The sequence below is a fragment of the Berghia stephanieae genome, chromosome 14, assembly GCF_034508935.2.
Source record: "Berghia stephanieae isolate SIO BIC M18660-M18661 chromosome 14, UCSD_Bste_1.3, whole genome shotgun sequence".
Lineage (NCBI taxonomy): Eukaryota > Metazoa > Mollusca > Gastropoda > Nudibranchia > Aeolidiidae > Berghia > Berghia stephanieae.
Window position 1 is genome coordinate 24168886 of NC_088373.1, and position 7050 is coordinate 24175935.

Sequence of the window (7050 nt, forward strand, 5' to 3'; positions counted from 1 at the left end):
ATTGGCCAATGTCGGAAAAAGAACCGGTTCTTAGAACCGGAACCGGTACTTGCGGTTCTCATTTCCCAGGATCATGTTTTAACTTTTATACACGTCACTCAGGTTTTTGTTATTGCTTTTTGACATCCGCGTTTATGAATAATTATCAATAAACAGTATTAACCAGCCTTTTAATGTTCAAGGTTCAATGTTCAATTTGTGTGATGGCCCGTCAGGCTCTGTATCTACTCATTCCTCACTCATTCTAGCTTCTAAAAAATCGACAAAATTTTATACAAGTTTCACAATTTGACCGTAGGTTCTATATTTTTTTTTTAAATTGTCATCTAATCCAGACAAACAACATGTATTGAGTCGATGAAAAACACGTAAAAATTTCCGTTTCCTTCCGTTTAGCTGGCTGTGTCAATAGGCTGGTTTTTCACAGACGTACGACTTGTAAACACTGCAAGATCTTTGAACAAGATTTCCTTCGACGTCAACTGCGTTACATACAGACTGGAAAAGAAAATGAGCAAAAACATAATATGAAATATTTTATTTACAGATTTTAAAAAAAACCCATTATTACTACTACTATTATTATTATTATTATTATTATTATTATTATTATTATTATTATTATTATTATTATTATTATTATTATTATTATTATTATTATTATTATTATTATTATTATTATTATTATTATTATTATTATTATTATTATTATTATTATTATTATTGTTATTATTATTATTATTATTATTATTATTATTATTATTATTATTATTATTATTATTATTATTATTATATAATATATTATTATTATTATTATTATTATTATTATTATTATTATTATTATTATTATCATTATTACTTATTTACACCTGTGTGGATCGAATAAAAGCAACAATATTCTGATTGATGAATACTTATAGAACCTTACCTTTGTATATCCTCGCACCCACGCAGAACCCTGGCCAGCCAACAAACCTGGAATGGGACGTATACAATAAACTATAAATGATTCAGGTGGTGGAATCTAATTTTTAAAAATATTTTAAATGAGCTTTTATAGAGTGCAATATCCACAAACGTGCATGAAGCGCTTTACAAGGGGTCCCTGATCAACAGCAACAAATAACATGTAGGACGGGACATGACGCCAATTAGGCGATAGTACAATTTTTCGGACAAAGACAACGCTGTTAACGGCAAGGTACTCATTTTACACCTGAGAACGATGAGAGAATGTGAGTAAATAGCCTTTTCCAAGGACTCAACTATGCGCCGAGCGCGAGGCTCGAACCTAAGTCCTTCCGATCCGAAAGCGAGTGTCATACCACTAGACCACATAGCCGCAATAAGAAATATTAGGCTCGCGTGAATTATTATATCTTCACGAGTGTCACCAAAGGGCAGGGAACTCGTGACGACCTCACACATTCTACTCTTCCGGTTCCAAACTCATTGGTAGTGTATATGTAGCCAGTCGTTTGGATATGTTAATGGATATGTTGCCTATTGGATCATAATTTGACTCAACTATTTTAGTAGCGCTATGTACTCGTATATTGTGCAGGTTCTTAGGAACACGGAAGGTAAACGAGCAGGGATAAATGATCTTGATTGACTACCAGCACATGTTTAGACTAGAAAATAAGAAGTCATCACTCTGAAAACCGAAGATCAATTTCACAATGTATATATATATAATATATATATATATATATATATATATATATATATATATATATATATATATATATATATATATAATATTGAGCTTTATATAGCTCAATATCCACTAAATGTGCTCAAAGCGCTTTACAAGGGGTCCCTGGTCAACAGCAACATTTAACATGTAGAACGGGACTGACGCCTTTTAGGCGAATTACAATTTTTCGGACAAAGACAACGCTGTTAACGGCCAGGTATTCATTTTACACCCGAGTACGGTGAGAGAATGTGAGTAAAGATCCTTAAACAAGGACTCAACTATGCGCCGAGCGCGAGGCTCGAACCCAGGACCTTCCGATCAATCAATGTACAGTACATCAATCAACATACAGTACATCAATCAACATACAATACATCAATCAACATACAGTACATCAATCAACATACAATAAATCAATCAACATACAGTACATCAATCAACATACAGTACATCAATCAACATACAGTACATCAATCAACATACAATACATCAATCAACATACAATACATCAATCAACATACATTACAACAATCAACATACAGTACATCAATCAACATACAATACATCAATCAACATACATTACACCAATCAACATACAATACATCAATCAACATACAATACACCAATCAACATACATTACACCAATCAACATACAATACATCAATCAACATACAATACATCAATCAACATACAGTACATCAATCAACATACATTACATCAATCAACATACAGTACATCAATCAACATACAGTACATCAATCAAGATACAATACATCAATCAACATACAGTACATCAATCAACATACAATACATCAATCAACATACAGTACATCAATCAACATACAATACATCAATCAACATACAGTACATCAATCAACATACAGTACATCAATCAACATACAATACATCAATCAACATACATTACACCAATCAACATACAATACATCAATCAACATACAATACATCAATCAACATACATTACACCAATCAACATATAGTACATCAATCAACATACAATACATCAATTAACATACAGTACATCAATCAACATACAATACATCAATCAACATACAGTACATCAATCAACATACAATACATCAATCAACATACAGTACATCAATCAACATACAATACATCAATCAACATACAGTACATCAATCAACATACAATACATCAATCAACATACAATACATCAATCAACATTCAATACATCAATCAACATACAGTTCATCAATCAACATACAATACATCAATCAACATACAGTACATCAATCAACATACAGTTCATCAATCAACATACAGTACATCAAGCAACATACAATACATCAATCAACATACAGTACATCAATCAACATACAATACATCAATCAACATACAATACATCAATCAACATACATTACACCAATCAACATACAGTACATGAATCAACATACAATACATCAATCAACATACAATACATCAATCAACATACAATACATCAATCAACATACAGTACATCAATCAACATACATACATCAATCAACATACAATACATCAATCAACATACAATACATCAATCAACATACAGTACATCAATCGACATACAATACATCAATCAACATACAATACATGAATCAACATACAGTACATCAATCAACATACAGTACATCAATCAACATACAATACATCAATCAACATTCAATACATCAATCAACATACAGTTCATCAATCAACATACAATACATCAATCAACATACAATACACCAATCAACATACAATACATCAATCAACATACATTACATCAATCAACATACAGTACATCAATCAACTTACAGTACATCAATCAACTTACAGCGCATCAATCAAGATACAGTCCGTCAATCAACATTCAGTACATCAACTTACAGTACATCAATCAACATACAGTATGGAAATCAACATTTAATGTGGCAATCAACATATAGCGCATCAAACGGCTCTTCTCTTTATTCTTAGTATCTTGCTCGTGCCCGATGTCTTTATCCGGAAGACGACAGAGGACGGCCGTGCCGGGTCGCCAGAGTCAGCCTCCGTGTGCCCGTAGCCCGAAATTTAAATCTTTATAATATCATCGAGATAATCGTGTGATAACTAGTCACCTATGTGGCGATATAGATAGCATGCGCTTGGCTAAGAAGCTCATAACATTGTCATCCGGAAGTATAACGGACCAACACACAAAACTGTGTGTATCCATGAACGTTCATAGTCAGGTTAATACAGTTCAGTGAGCATTAGTCATAAACGCGGATGACAAAAAACAATAACAAAGACCTGAGTGACGTCATCTTCGAACTATCTATAAACAAAATAACAATGATCAGACAGAGGTCGATTTCATTCACATTATTGTTTATAAACAAACAACTATCTTTGTCCGAGCAATACGCTTCAACAGTCATGACGTCACTTACCTCATAATGACGCATGGTAATTTAGTAACTGGTTCTAAACTATCGGAACAATGGCGGACGCCCTTATGAAATATGTCTTCCACGAGCATAAAAGCGTATCCAGAGGAGAAAAACATTATAAATCTGATCATGTTTTGACTTTTATACATTCTGATCACATGACATCTGAAAAGTTCTAGCCAACATGAAGAATAAAAAGTACCGATTTTTTTTTGTTAAGAACCACGCTGCTCACCGTTGCTGTGCGTCGTGACATCAGACTATTGAATCCAATTGGATTCAGTAGTCTGATGTCACGCCGCCCGGCAACGGCGGCCATCTTGGTTCGAAACAAAGAAAATCATTACTTTTTTATTCTTCATGCTGGCTAGAACTTTTCATATGCCTTGTGATCAGAATGTGTAAAAACATGATCAAATTTATGGTTTTTTTTCCCTCTGGATACTATTTTATGATCACCGGGGAAATATTTCATACGGGTGTCCGCCATTGTTCCGATAGTTTAGAGCCAGTGTTACTAAGTTACCATGCGTCATTAGGAAGGAACTGACGTTATGACTGTTGAAGAGTATTGTGAAGGCATGTCAGAAATTTCGTGTTTTGATTGCTCAAAAATCTACTGATTAGTAAACTTCAGACTTACCTCTAATAAAGACTCTCGTATTCGGATCCCGTGCAGATGATAATTTAGCATACATGCTCTCACACAGACTGGAGGTGTACCCGTAGGGAACTTTCACCCCCCCACTTCACAGTTATACACATATGTTGATAGTAGTACCAATCCCTGGGGCATTGAGCTGGCGAGGAATACAAATACAAACAAGCATTTTGTGAGGATAGGGAAAACGAAATATGGGACCCACTGAGGTCTTCGTAAATTTATTGCCTGACCGTAGCAATTGGATTCAATAGTCTGATGTCACGTCGCCCAGCAACGGCGGCCATCTCGGTTCTAAACAATTAAAATCATTACTTTTTATTCTTCAAGCTGGCTAGAACCTTTTATATGTCTTGTGATCAGATTGTATAAAAGTCATAACAAGATCATATTTATAATGTTTTTCTCCTCTGGATACACTTTTACGCTCGCCGGAGAAATATTTCATACGGGCGTCCGCCATTGTTCCGATAGTTTAGAGCCAGTGTTACTAAGTTACCATGCATAATTAGGAAGGAAGTGACGTTACGACTGTTGAAGAGTATTGTAAACTTATAGTCTGACACTGGTCAAAAAATGAAGTCAAAAGACAAGTATTTGGCCCAAAAAGAAAACAAATGGTGAGATGTATTCAATAGTTCAACCAATGGAATCACTTGTTTCCTTGAGTTATACTAACGACAACTCACTAGGCGGAGCAAAAACCTAAAAAAAAAAATGACGCCAAACTATTAAGTCCTAGAGGGCTCTAGTGTCAGGCTATAAGTAGCGATGGCTACGGCCTGACACTGATCGTGGCCTTCGTAAAGTTATGGCCTGACACTGACCAAAAAAAATGACGTCAAAATGCCAGTCTTTTGCCACAAAAGAAAACAGATCGTGAGTTGTATTCAGTAGTTCAACCAATGGAATAACTTGTTTTCATGAGCTCTACTAACGACAACTCACTAGGCGGTGCTAAAACCAAATAATGACGGCAAACTGTCAGTCCTTTTGGATTTCAGTGTCAGGCTATAACATAACGATGGCTACGCACTGACCAACAAATGACGTCAAAATACATGTCTTTGCCCGCAAAAGAAAACAAATCGTGAGTTGTATTCGACAGTTCAACCAATGAGATCACTCGTTTCCCTGAGCTCTATTAACATCTCACCAGGCGGTCCACGAACGTATTACATGACGTCAAAATATGGGTCTTAGTGGGTCTTAGCGTCGCCCTCGTAAAGTTATAGCCTGACACTGACCAAAAAATGACGTCAAAATGCCAGTCTTTGGCGACAAAAGAAAACAAATCGTGAGTTGTATTCAATAGTTCAACCAATGGGACGACTTGTTTCCATGAGCTCTACTAACGACATCTCACTAGGCGGTGCAAAAACCAAATAATGACGTCAAAATGCCAGTCTTTTTGGGTTTCAGTGTCAGGCTATAACTAAACGATGGCTAGGGTCTTAGCGGAGCGATTTTAAAAATATATTATACTGACACTAGAACCCTCCAGGACTTATAGTTCGACGTCATTTTTTTATGTTTGTGCAGCGTCTAGTGGGTTATCGTTAGTAGAGCTCAAGGAAACATGTGATTCCCATTGGTTGACCTACTGAATACAACTCACGATTTCTTTTCTTTTTACTTGTCTTTTTGACGGAATATTTTGGTCATTGTCAGGCTATCAATAGAATGCGCTTGGCCAAGGAGTTCACAACATTGCCATCCGGAAGTATGACGGACCAACACACAAACTCTGTGTATCCATGAACTTTTATAGTCTGGTTAATACAGTTTAGTGAGAACAACTCACAAACGCGGATGGCAAAAACAATAACAAAGGCCTGAGTGACGTCATCTGCATACTATCTATAAGTTAACGATGGATTCGGTCTTAGTGTCAGGCTATAAGTTAACGATGGCTACGGACAAACAGGGTAGTGTTGATGGAACAAAGTTGACGTCATTTGGGTCATTGTAATTGTTTTTTTTGCAACCCATGGTTATGAGTAATTCTCACAAAACGACATTAACCATATAGATAGTATGCGCTTGGCTAAGAAGCTCACAGCATTGCCATCCGGAAGAATGGCCAACACACAAAACTATGTGGAAACCTTTTTCGTTCATAGTATGGTTAATACAGTTTGGTGAGAATTACTCATAAACGCGGATGGCAAAAAGCAATATCAAAGACCTGATTGACGTCAACTTCGTTCTATCTATAAACGTTCAAGGTTACTCATAGTTTTGTGTGTAGGTTT

General features: G+C 35.6%; 1 long non-coding RNA gene across 1 annotated transcript in view; it reads right to left on the reverse strand.

Moving 5' to 3' along the window:
- Positions 1 to 279: 279 nt before the first annotated feature.
- LOC144959876 (uncharacterized) overlaps positions 280 to 7050 on the reverse strand; it is an 8908-nt gene continuing 2137 nt past the window's right edge. The window contains exons 2-4 of the long non-coding RNA XR_013642698.1: positions 4778 to 4934; positions 929 to 975; positions 280 to 498 (exon numbers count right to left, since the gene is read on the reverse strand). This is a non-coding gene — a long non-coding RNA (uncharacterized LOC144959876). The remainder of the gene's footprint in view (positions 499 to 928; positions 976 to 4777; positions 4935 to 7050) is intronic.